The sequence below is a fragment of the Camellia sinensis genome, chromosome 14, assembly GCF_055761805.1.
Source record: "Camellia sinensis isolate YWXY chromosome 14, ASM5576180v1, whole genome shotgun sequence".
Taxonomy (NCBI): Eukaryota; Viridiplantae; Streptophyta; class Magnoliopsida; order Ericales; family Theaceae; genus Camellia; species Camellia sinensis.
The window spans coordinates 45364159-45378389 of record NC_138974.1 but is presented as its reverse complement, the minus strand read 5'-3'; the positions used below and the strand labels follow the sequence as shown (position 1 = coordinate 45378389).

At 34.3% G+C, this 14231-nt stretch overlaps 1 pseudogene; it reads right to left on the bottom strand.

Moving 5' to 3' along the window:
* Positions 1-612: 612 nt before the first annotated feature.
* On the bottom strand, positions 613-13705 carry LOC114273784 (mitogen-activated protein kinase kinase kinase NPK1-like; annotated as a pseudogene).
* Positions 13706-14231: the final 526 nt, after the last annotated feature.

Here is a 14231-nt window from a genome sequence, read left to right as displayed (position 1 = left end):
CATCTATACCCGCATGAATGGGACGAATTTTACCCAACTTGACACTTATGTGGGGCAGGGGTGAATTATGTTTTGATCACCTGCAATGAGAGTGGGGTAGGGGTGGATATCACCTTCCCCGATCCAAACCCGACCTGATATAATTAATAATATATAAATAAATAATATATATTTGTACATATAATATAATTAGATATAAGAAAAAAATACTAAAAGTCTGTAATTCTGTTTAAATATAAATAAATAATAATCCTAAAAGTCTCACTGTTTATATATAGAAATAAAAAAAATTATTTAGTGTATCAAGAATTTAAATAGTTATCAATTTTTTTGACTCCACAGGAGCAACGACGGGATTGAAAATTTTTACCCATAACGGAGTTGGGATGGCGGCGGAGGATGACAAACCCGCCCTGTGACCATCCTAGGGGCATGGCCCCCCTCTTTGGTTCCATCCCTGGTATTCATATTACAGCAATGATATTCACTTTAGATTTTAGGTTTGTGGACAGAAATAAAATAAAAAAAGAAAGGTAATCTTCTTTCATTTTTTTCCTTCTCTTTTTATTTCCCTCCACAAATTCCTTCACAAATTTAAGATCCAAATATATCCTAAAAAGCAATGGCCAAATCTGATTTGTCAAAATGCCATACAGAGATGTCAAAACCACTCCAATCAACATGTTTGCCAAAAAAACCATACATAAAGACCAGCCTCACTATTTCAGACTCAAAATTTTCACATGTTGAACCCGAACTCAAAAATGCTTCTTTTATGTGTTTCATATTCAACTGTAACAATACATATTATCAAAACTTAGTGTTAGTAGATACTTTAATAATATAATGTGTTATAGATTATATTGTGTGCTTGGGCTTTTCTTTCCCACCAAATTTTCTTGCCCACTAAGAAATCTTGCCCACCAAGTTTCCTTTCCTCCAAGAAAATCCTTTTCTTACCCACCAAGTTTCCTCTCCTATAAATTGAGCTAACCTCTTATCTTGGTAAGAAGAAGTGTTTGTTGTTTTATTATGTTTGTGTGAGATTATCAGGCAAATAAAAAAGGGTGTATGTAATAAGGCTTTGGGTTCAACCAATTGTGCAGTATTAGTGAACTATGCAACTTAATCAGGCTGTTGTATCCTGGGGGGACAAGTCAAGGTCTTTTCTGCTACACCGATGTGAGGCTATGCCTAACCGCAGAGGGCTTGAATCTCCTTAAAGAGAGCAAATTTCCCGCGCCTCAACCCTTTCAATAATTATTGTAATTTTTATTTTTTATATTTTCTGGAGTTTTATTTGTAATTATCACCAACACTTAGCTTACAGATTGAAAGCTGCATACAAATATAGCATCTTCATGATATTTCCTGGCTGAATCACAAGGGCAGAATATAATGAGTGGGTGGCTACACTGCCAACAATTCATGCATACATGGCTCAGTAGCAACTGTTTAAATATAACATAATGCAAAGCTACATACATTAATCAGCAAGCAAGCATGATCTTTCCCATGAGAAACTGGGATCAACATAGATAGATCTTTCCCAACTGCTCACTCTCTTCGTTAATCTATGACTTTTTTTTTTCCTTTCACTCCTACAAAGTGGAGTTTCAACTACCATTTCCCTAAAAGGGCAAAGTGCTTTTCAAAATTGACTAGCCATGATTTCTGAAAGGCATCAAAAACATACATTTATGCTCCTGAAGAAGCAAACTTGGACCGATTTTTCTGTCGATTTACAGTTCGGTCCTTTGGAGATGGTGTCTTCACCATAGTGGCCCGACGCATCATCTCTGCAATATGTGATTTCAATTGTCATGCTTCAGAAAGAAAGTTAACATTTAGCCATGTATGCATTTCACTCAAGTCCTCGACTACAACAACAATTATACAATGTCAAGAAAACCTAAATACATGGTCTTCCTCTTTATAGAGGGTGGCATCATGAATAAACAAATTTAGGATACATGTCAAGAATTCAAATTAAGGTGACAGAAAGTAGCTATCTATATCTGAAACTCGAATAAAAATCCAACTGTCTTAAAGATAAGCACACACACCACCATTGGCTTTGGGATCTTTTTTAATCAAAACTCAAGAACAACTATAATGCTATAAGTCAAAGGATGTATTCTTGTGATCACTGCACCATAGATAACAAAATAAAAGGGACCATCAATTTCTCCTAGACTCAATCTTTACACCACTCACTGAAAGATTCTTGATTATTCATGTTATACTTGTGAAATTAAATATGGATTGAGTTTTAAGTGTAACACTGTAGTCTGCAATATGCAATTGAGTTACAGGAATCAGAACTAGTAGATTTTCTGGAGTACTATTAAATGATATGATAATGCCCACACCAAATCCCAAAGAAAGGATGGACATAGAAAATGTGTGTTTTGTCGAGGTAGTGGAACTGAGAACATGGAGAAATTCTTTAAATAAGGTCTATTAAAGAACCCACTACTTAAATGGGGAACATTGAGTCAAGCACAATCCTTTTGGTCAAGAACCCACTATTTAAAAGACCTAGGAACTTTGAGGATGTTCCTTAGGACCAAACAAAATGCATAGTCCTCTAGTTCAAAACCCTTAAAACATCAAGTCAAACGCAATACCTCCTCCCAAGAGCCATATGGTAGTTGAAACAGAGTTCTCTAGGTTCTAGTTGCTTGTGTTCAAGAATTTGTAACAGGAGTTCCAACAACCTTACACACAAGAATTCCACTTAATCAAAAGAGGTCCAAAACTTTTGAAACATTCTTCTACATGTACTGTTAAGGTATACGATGGCATGACGCAAGACTGTCCTATGTGCAATTTCACAACAGAACTTAATTTGAGCTTTTCAATGATTTGATCTCCTAGGACCTAGAATCCAACAAGCTAGACCTAGAGTAGACTATCGTCGATCCTGAAGACTGGCAAGCAGATCATAATAAACATAACAACTTGTTTTTATAATCTTTTGAATAGAAGGTAAATTTTCACTTGCCTCATTTCCTTTCAAGCTCTTCATAAAGCTCTTCTTCCTATATTCTTTTTCTTTCATAGAAGCTTGCGCTGCTAGTAAAACATTTTTCATTCTCAATTTACAGAAAGAAAACATGGTCCACCAAAAGGAAACACAAACAAAAACAAGCATCAAACATCTACTCACAAACCTTGGATTAATCAGTTCCTTATCATCACGAACAACCTCTTTCCATTCACTAGGCTTAGGTGGTTGTACTTGCGACAGAGTTTGAACACTTTCAGTGCCAATATTTGATACACATTGGAAATAAGTTCTGGAGCTAGCAGTATAGGCAACATTAACAGCAGCAGAAAATCTTTTGCTAGGAACTTGTTTGGCTGACCTGCTTTTAGGAGGTAAGTTCAAATTACTAGTAAAATTTTCTTTGTTAAACGCACATTCCAAACACACTCCTGTCCCTGGCCAAGCCGAACAGCCCCCACCATGACCTCACAATCTTCAGCAATCCCAAAAATCAACAGAAACAGTTGGTCTAAAGGAATATCACCCCACTCTAATCTTCTACCAAACCTGACGCCAAAACGCCTCCCAACCCATCCAAATGCCATTCCAAACATGGAAGAGAGTAGCAACCTCAAAGAAACACCAATTAGTTAGTTCACAGACAATGAACTAACATCTTACTGAGTCCCAAAGTTGTAGTCAACAGAACAAATAAATACTTCAGTAGGAAAGCAATAGAAGATGATGGTTTCAAAATGCCTCCTAATACTGCTGGCTCCAAGGAGGCTTTCATGTAGCCATCTCAATAATTGTACATCCAACACTCCATATATCAGCAGGCACAGACAAACCATTGGTTGTTAGGGGTTACTATGCTGACAAATATTATATTTGTTGGAGGGCAAAAAAACAATATGTTACCTTATTAAAATCAACAGAAAGTAAAGCAAAATCAAACTTTGTTGATGCTCCAATCACAAGATCATTTTCATCATCTATCTGACACGTGTCATCATCACAATTGCCTGATCCCCAATGTAGGACACTTCTTGGGAACTCCTCAAGATATATTGTTAAGCAACTCACACTATTATGAACATCCTTCAATCGCGTGTAAGTTATCCTGATAACAAGGTCCATGCTAAAGCAAAAATACAACCTCAAAGAGTCATAATTACAAATAAAAAACACTCAAATATCTTCAAAGCACCCAAGGTTATTTAACAAAAACCCTTACGAGTTCTTAAGCTCTATCTCAGGTGTCGCCATCTTTTTTCTAGAATTTTCCTAATGATTGTAAAATAAATAAGAATGGAAAAAGAAAAACTGCATAATGCAAACAAAGAAGGCTTCATGCAGTTATACTAACCATAATTGAAGCGCGTAACACATGATAGGTTTCCTGATACTCCTTAGCAACAAATGGATGCTGCAGATGATGAGCCAAAAACATTTTTTAGAACAATTATTAAAAGAAGTGACAACTTTTATTATCTAACATTGTGTTTTCAATCAAAACCAAGGAATGTTTTGCTACAAGATAACCAGAATTTACATACATATATATATATATATATATGTGAATTAGAGCTTAATTTATAAGGAATTGATAAGTTAAATTTGCCTGCAGTGTAATAGTACCTGCAGTAAATCTGGTACAACAGGCCTTAAGTTTGGTTCCCTGCCATAGAAGGATAAGAGAATGAAACAAACTTAAAAATAAAGTATAAATTATCTTCCTATAAATTTGTATATCAGCCAAAAAAAAAATGGCAATGGATACAAAGGGCAGGAGAAACAAGAAACAAAAATAATAGGCATGAGAAACATACTTCTTCAGACATTTTAACAAAAAATCAATTGCTTCAACAGAGAGATACATGGGGATGGGTGGATGAGATTTAGTTGTCCCAATATGGAAGAGAGCAGCAACCTGAAAGAAACACCAATTAGTTAGTTCGCAAACAACGAACTAACATCTTACTAAGTCCCAAAGTTGTAGTCAACAGAACAAATAAATTCTTAAATAGGAAAGCAATAGAAGATAATGGTTTTAAAATACCTCCTGATACTGCTGGCTCCAAAGAGGCTTTTCTGTAGCCATCTCAATAACCGTACATCCAACATTCCATATATCAGCGGGCTCAGACATAGGATTAAAACTCTAGATTCACAAAAACAACAAATCATTGGTTGTTAGGGGTTACTATGCTGACAAATATTATATTTGTTTGAGGGCATAAAAGCAATATGTTACCTTATTAAAATCATCAGAAAGTAAAGCAAAAATAAACTTTGTTGATGCTTCAATCACAAAATCATCTTCACCATCTATCTGACACATGTCATCATCACAATTGCTTGATCCCCAATGTGAGACACTTCCTGGGAACTTCTAAGGATATATAGTTGAGTACCGCACACTATTATGAACATCTTTCAATCGCGTGTAGGTTGTCCTGATAACAGGGTCCATACTAAAACAGAAATGCAACCTCAAAGAGTCATAATTACAAATAACAGACAATAATATATCTTGAAAGCACCGAAGGTTATTTAACAAAAACCCTTACGAGTTCTTAAGCTTCATCTCAGGTGTCGCCATCTTTTTTTCAGAATTTTCCTAATGGTTGTAAAATAAATAAGAATGGAAAAAGAAAAGCTGAAGGCTTCATGCAGTTATACTGACCATAACTGAAATGCGTAACACAAGATAGGTTTCCTGATACTCTCTAGTAACAAATGCATGCTGCATATGATGAGCCAAAAAATTTTTTTAGAACAATTATTAAAAGAAGTGACAACTTTTATTATCTAACATTGTGTTTTCCATCAGAACCAAGGAATGTTTGCTACAAGATAACCAGAATTTACATATATATATATATATAAGTTAGAGCTTAATTTATGAGGAATTGATAAGTTAAATTTGCCTGCAGTGTAATAATACCTGCAACAAATCTAATGCAGCAGCCATTAAGTTTGGTTCCCTGCCACAAAAGGATAAGAGAATTAAACAAACTAAAAAATAAAGCATAAATTATCTTCCAATAAATTTGTATATCAGCCTAAAAAAAAAAATTGGCAATGGATACAAAGGGCTGGAGAAGCAAGAAACAAAAATAATAGGCATGAGAAACATACTTCTACAAACATTTTAACAAAAAATCTATTGCATCAGCAAATAGATGCTCGGGGATGGGTGGATGAGATTTAGTTGTCCCAATATGAAAGAGAGCAGTAACCTGAAAAAAACATTAATTAGTTGGTTCCCAAACAATGAACTAATATCTTACTGAGTCCCAAAGTTATAGTCAACAGAATAAATAAATACTTAAGTTGGAAAGCAATAAAAGATGATGGTTTCAAAATACCTCATGATACTACTGGCTCCAAGGAGGCTTTCTTGTAGCCATCTCAATAACCATACATCCAACACTCCATATATCAGCGGGCTCAGATAAAGGATTAAAACTCTAGATTAACAAAAACAATAAACCATTGGTTGTTAAGGGTTACTATGCTGACAAATATTATATTTGTTGGAGGGCATAAAAGCAATATGTTACCTTATTAAAATCATCAGAAAGTAAAGCAAAATCAAACTTTGTTAATGCTCCAATCACAAGATCATCTTCATCATCTATCTGACACATGTCATCATCACAATTGCTTGATCCCCAATGTAGGACACTTCTTGGGAACTTCTCAAGATATATAGTTGAGCAGCTCACACTATTATAAACATTCTTCAATCGTGTGTAGGTTGTCCTGACAACAGGGTCCATCCGAAAACAGAAATGCAACCTCAAAGAGTCATAATTACAAATAACAGATAATAATATATCTTGAAAGCATTCAAAGTTATTTAACAAAAACCCTTACGAGTTTTTAAGCTCTATCTCAGGTGTTGCCATCTTTTTTTTCCAGAATTTTCCTAATGATTGTAAAATAAATAAGAATGGAAAAAGAAAAGTTGCATAATGCAAACAAAGAAGGCTTTATGCAATTATACTGACCATAACTGAAGCGCGTAACACAGGATAGGTTTCCTAATACTCCCTAGTAACAAATGGATGCTATATATGATGAGCCAAAAACATTTTTTAGAATTATTATTAAAAGAAGTGACAACTTTTATTATCTAACATTGTGTTTTCCATCAGAACCAAGGAATGTTCTGCTACAAGATAACCAGAATTTAGACATATATATATATATATATATATGAGTTAGAGCTTAATTTATAAGGAATTGATAAGTTAAATTTGCCTGCAATGTAATAGTACCTGTAGCAAATATGATGCAACAGGCCTTAAGTTTGGTTCCCTGCCATAGAAGGATAAGAGAAGGAAACAAACTTAAAAATAAAGCATAAATTATCTTCATATAAATTTGCATATAAGCCTAAAAAAAAAAAAATTGACAATTGATACAAAGGGCAGGAGAAGCAAGAAACAAAAATATTACGCATAAGAAACATACTTCTGCAGATATTTTAACAAAAAATCTATTACTTCAGCAGATAAATGCTCGGGGATAGGTGGATGAGATTTAGTTGTCCCAATATGAAAGAGAGCAGCAACCTAAAAAAAACACTAATTAGTTGGTTCACAAACAATGAACTAATATCTTACTAAGCCCCAAAGTTGTAGTCAGCAGAACAAATAAATACTTAAGTAGGAACGCAATAGAAGATGATAGTTTCAAAATACCTCCTGATACTGCTGGCTCCAAGGTGGCTTTCCTGTAGCCATCTCAATAACTGTACATCCAACACTCCATATATCAGGGGGCTCAGACATAGGATTAAAACTCTAGATTAACAAAAACAACAAACCATTGGTTGTTAGGGTTTACTATGCTGACAAATATTATATTTGTTGGAGGGCATAAAAGCAATGTGTTACCTTATTAAAATCAGTAGAAAGTAAAGCAAAATTAAACTTTGCTGATGCACCAATCACAAGATCATCTTCATCATCTATCTGACACGTGTCATCATCACAATTGTCTAATCCCCAATGTGGGACACTTCCTGGGAACTTCTTAAGATATATAGTTGAGCATCTTACGCTATTATGAACTTCCTTCAATCGCGTGTAGGTTGTCCTGATAACAGTGTCCATCCTAAAACAAAAATGCAACCTCAAAGAGTCATAATTACAAATAACAGACAATAATATATCTTAAAAGCACCCAAGGTTATTTAACAAAAACCCTTACGAGTTCTTAAGCTCCATCTCAGGTGTTGTTAGCTTTTTTCCAGAATTTTCCTAATGATTGTAAAATAAATAAGAATGGAAAAAGAAAAGCTGCATAATGCAAACAAAGAAAGCTTCATGCAGTTACACTAACCATAACTTAAGCGCGTAACACAGGATAGGTTTCTTGATACTCCCTAGTAACAAATGGATGCTGCATATGATGAGCCAAAAACATTTTTTAGAACAATTATTAAAAGAAGTGACAACTTTTATTATCTAACTTTGTGTTTTCTATCAGAACCAAGGAATGTTCTGCTACAAGATAACCAGAATTTACAAATATATATGAGTTAGAGCTTAATTTATGAGGAATTGATAAGTTAAATTTGCCTACAGTGTAATAGTACCTGCAGCAAATCTGATGCAGTAGGCCTTAAGTTTGGTTCCCTGCCATAGGAGGATAAGAGAATGAAATAAACTTAAAAATAAAGCATAAATTATCGTCATATAAATTTGTGTATCAGCCTAAAAATAATAATTGGCAATGGATACAAAGGGCTGGAGAAGAAAGAAACAAAAATAGTAGGCATGAGAAACATACTTCTGCAAACATTTTAACAAAAAATCTATTGCTTCAGTAGATAGATGCTCGAGGATGGATGGATGAGATTTAGTTGTCCCAATATGAAAGAGAGCAACAACCTAAAAGAAAAACTAATTAGTTGGTTCACAAACAATGAACTAACATGTTACTGAGTCCCAAAGTTGTAGTCAACAGAACAAATAAATACTTAAGGAGGAACGCAATGGAAAATGATGGTTTCAAAATACCTCCTGATACTGCTGGCTCCAAGGTGGCTTTCCTGTAGCCATCTTAATAACCGCACATCTAACACTTCATATATCAACGGGCTTAGACATAGGATTAAAACTCTACATTAACAAAAACAACAAACCATTGGTTGTTAGGGGTTACTATGCTGACAAATATTATATTTGTTGGAGGGCATAAAAGCTATATGTTGCCTTATTAAAATCAACAGAAAGTAAAGCAAAATCAAACTTTGCTAATGCACCAATCACAAGATCATCTTCATCATTTATCTGACACGTGTCATCATCACAATTGTCTAATCCCTAATGTGGGACACTTCCTGGGAACTTCTTAGGATATATAGTTGAGCATCTCACACTATTATGAACATCCTTCAATCGCGTGTAGGTTGTCCTGATAACAACGTCCATCCTAAAACAAAAATACAACCTCAAAGAGTCATAATTACAAATAACAGACAATAATATATCTTGAAAGCACCCAAGGTTATTTAACAAAAACCCTTACGAGTTCTTAAGCTCCATTTCAGGTGTTGCTATCTTTTTTCCAGAATTTTCCTAATGATTGTAAAATAAATAAGAATGGAAAAAGAAAGCTGCATAATGCAAACAAATAAGGCTTCATGCAGTTACACTGACCATAACTAAAGCGCGTAACACAGGATAGGCTTCTTGATACTCCTTAGTAACAAATGGGTGCTGCATATGATGAGCCAAAAAAATTTTTTAGAATAATTATTAAAAGAAATGACAACTTTTATTATCTAACATTGTGTTTTCCATCAGAACCAAGGAATGTTCTGCTACAAGATAACCAGAATTTACATATATATATGAGTTAAAGCCTAATTTATAAGGAATTTATACGTTAAATTTGCCTGCAGTGTAATATTACCTGCAGCAGATCTGATGCAACAGGCTTTAAGCTTGGTTCCCTGCCATAGAAGGATAAGTGAAAGAAACAAACTTAAAAGTAAATCATAAATTATCTTCCAATAAATTTGTATATCAGTCTAAAAAAAATAATTGGCAATGGATACATAGGGCAGAAGAAGGAAGAAACAAATATAATAGGCATGAGAAACATACTGCTGCAGACATTTTAACAAAAAATCTATTGCTTCAACAGATAGACGCTCGGGGATGGGTGGATGAGATTTAGTTGTCCTAATATGAAAGAGAGCAGCAACCTAAAAGAAACACTAATTAGTTGGTTCACAAACAATGAACTAACATCTTACTGGGTCCCAAATTTGTACTCAACAGAACAAATAAATACTTCAGTAGGAAAACAATAGAAGATGATGGTTTCAAAATACCTTTTAATACTGCTGGCTCTAAGGAGTCTTTCCTGTAGCCATCTCAATAACAGTACATCCAACCCTCTATATATCAGTGGGCTCAGACAAAAGATTAAAACTCTAGATTATCAAAAACAACAAACCATTGGTTGTTAGGGGTTACTATGCTGACAAATATTATATTTGTTGGAGGGCATAAAAACAATATCTTACCTTATTAAAATCATCGGAAAGTAAAGCAAAATCAAACTTTGTTGATGCTCCAATCATAAGATCATCTTCATCATCTATCTGACACATGTCATCATTACAATTGCTTGATTCCCAATGTTGGACACTTCCTGGGAACTTCTCAGGATATATAGTTGAGCACCTCACACTATTATGAACATCCTTCAATCGCGTGTAAGTTGTCCTGATAATAAGGTTCATGCTAAAGCAAAAATGCAACCTCAAAGAGTCATAATTACAAATAAAAAACACTAATATATCTTGAAAGCACCCAAGGTTATTTAACAAAAACCCTTACAAGTTCTTAAGCTCCATCTCAGGTGTCGCCATCTTTTTTTCTAGAATTTTCCTAATGATTGTAAAATAAATAAGAATGGAAAAAGAAAAGCTACATAATGCAAACAAAGAAGGCTTCATGCAGTTATACTGACCATAACTGAACTGCGTAAAACAGGATAGGTTTCTTGATACTCCCTAGTAACAAATGGATGTTGCATATGATGAGCGAAAAACATTTTTTAGAACAATTATTAAAAGAAGTGACAACTTTTATTATCTAACATTGTGTTTTCCATCAGAACCAAGGAATGTTCTGCTACAAGATAACCAAAATTTACATGTATATATATATATGAGTTAGAGCTTAATTTATAAGGAATTGATAAGTTAAATTTGCCTGCAGTGTAATAATACCTGCAGCAAATCTGATGCAGCAGGCCTTAAGTTTGGTTCCCTGCCATAGAAGGATAAGAGAATAAAATAAACTTAAAAATAAAGCATAAATTATCTTCCTATAAATTTATATATCAGTCTAAAAAAAATAATTGGCAATGGATACAAAGGGCAGGAGAAGTAAGAAACAAAAATAATAGGCATGAGAAACATATTTTTGTAGACATTTTAACAAAAAAATCTATTGCTTCAGCAAATAGATGCTCGGGGATAGGTGGATGAGATTTAGTTGTCCCAATATGGAAGAAAATAGCAACCTGAAAGAAACACCAATTAGTTAGTTCACAAACAATGAACTAACATCTTACTGAGTCCTGAAGTTGTAGTCAACAGAACAAATAAATACTTAAGTAAGAAAGTAATAGAAGATGATGGGTTCAAAATACCTTTTGATACTGCTGGTTCCAAGTAGGCTTTCCTATAGCCATCTCAATAACCGTACATTTAACACTCCATATATCTGCAGAGCTGGAATGTTTGATATTGAACTATTAAGCTAAAACAAACACCAAATAAGGAGTGCAACAAGCATGGTGTATATGCACGTGCTTAAGTGAAAATATTGCAAGCAATTACTACACTAATGCGTAAGAGTAACTTTATCCACATTGAAAATGTAACTAAGGTGACATGGGTTGAGCTAGTAAGACAACAGATGGTCGCATTTGTCTTATCCATGTCATAGATCAACTATAAGCACGGAAATGTGTGATTGTACTCACAAGCTATGCCTGGTTTGAAGGATAACTTCAGGAGCCATCAAATATAGAGTACCCTTCATTGACTTTGCACCAGTCATGGTAGCCTATACTAGCAACATACATAACTCGGGTATACAATAATTTGACATGATATTACCTTGGAAAAAAAACAAAGTAAATAACTAGAAAAATTAAATAAAAAATAAAATAGAGGAAACATTGTTCACACCAGCTCAACAACTTTCTTTGATGCATCAAAGTCTACAAGTTTTATGCATTCCTTATCATCAGCAAGGATATTAGCTCCCTGACAATAGCAAGCCCGTTATCATACATACATATATATATATATATATAGGGAGAGAGAGAGAGAGAGAGAGAGAGAGAAGTTTTATCCTTGTTAAGAATCATTTGCAAGAAGGTGAAGATACCTTAACGTCCCGGTGCATTATTCCATCTCTGTGAAGGTATTCCACTCCCAACAACAACTGTTTTATGTACATTCTCATAACCTGCTCAGCATATAGCAAGAAGATTCAAATTTCAAACACGCAAATTGCATAGTATAGAAGCAAGGTTTTCAACTTCTAAGTGTAGCTTTTCATCTCATGTACATTCTTGTAACCTACTTGGCAAACAGGTTCTAGGAGAAATTTCAACATCCTAAAATGATTTTTTTTTTTAAGTCAATAGCCAGGCCTTGCCTCTCGACAGAGTGTTAATTCAAGTGCATTCTTATAGCCAGCTTGGCAAATGCATTTTGATATAAACTTCAATACTCAAAAACAAAAAATTGATAATTTGAATAAGTGGTAATCAACTTACAGACTCGGGAAACGAACCAAATTTTCCCAGAAGTGAAGAGATAGATCCACTGAGGACAATTTCCAACAAAATATTCAAAGATTCCTCCTCTTTAGTTGTTCCCAAGTATCTCTTCAAAAAAAAGAAGAGACGAGTAAAGTTAGAAAACTAACCAAAAAAATAAAAATAGACAGACAAGACAATAAAAATGAACAACCATTGCTTCAGGAAGAATGCAAATTGGATGTGAAAGATTCTTAAAAAGGTTCACTTCTTCTTCAAGCTCTCTAATGTGTGCCTAACAAAAATTAAAAAAGATCAAATTCAAATAACATACTCTTGCCAATCAACTAAAGCAAAAATCTTTAAACTTTAAAATAGAAAACTACCAATTTAGTACCACAAACACAATACTTCATATACAAATTGTAAGAATCAATAAATAAAGTGATTAAATTGGACATCAACAAAACCTGTGTTTTCTCTTTTGAAGCACTGTTGGCTGCAATTGAAACCTACATTGCATAGATATTAAAAAATTAAAAAGTAACAAAATCAAAACCAAACAAATTTAAAAAAAATATATATATATATATATATTTAAGCTATTTGATGGCCAGAAGAGCTCTAGAATCGATATTGAGTCCCATATAAACCCTTCCAAATGTGCTACAACCGATCAATTCACCTTTCCTCTACCGGATCGGTGTCTTTCTTGACTTTGATCGCATCAGACTTGGCAATCGGTGGAAGTGTAGGGACTGAAGGCTTCGAGAAGAGTCCGATACCCAATTTGCGAATGATGGAGCCAATCTTCTCAACGAAGCCTCTGAAGACACCTCCATCGTCGTCAGAGGTCTTGAAAACCAGAGATCGGCAAACTGAGCCGATGAAATCTTACATTGTATTACGATTGATGTAGGTTGGATCAAATGTAACGCGACACGGAAGCGAGGTTGATATACTAAGAAGAATATTATTGATGTCTCAAAGAAAAGCTATCTAAGCCTAATGGCTTACAAGAATATTTATACTACTAGAGCTTTAGACAAAAATAGAAAGAAATGTATTCTCAAAATATATTTCCACCCATTCATTTCCACTTTACGTTTGGATATAATTTTCAAATCACAATTCCACCATACAATTCAAAATACATCTCCACTTCCCATTTGGGAGATTTCTCTCTTCGTTTCTCCACTGTAAAAAGCTTCCAACGGTACATAGTCTGTGTCTTCAATATTCTCCATTTCTGAAAAGCTTCACGTGAAAGAAATTTAAAGCTGAACTTCTGAAAAGCTTCACCTGGAAAGAAATTTAAAGCTGAACTTAACGAGTCGTCTTCCTTTTTTTCAACGATCACAACTCAAGATTCTTCATGGGTTGTGTTGCTCTCAGAGAACTGAGACCTTCAAATCTAAACTATGTC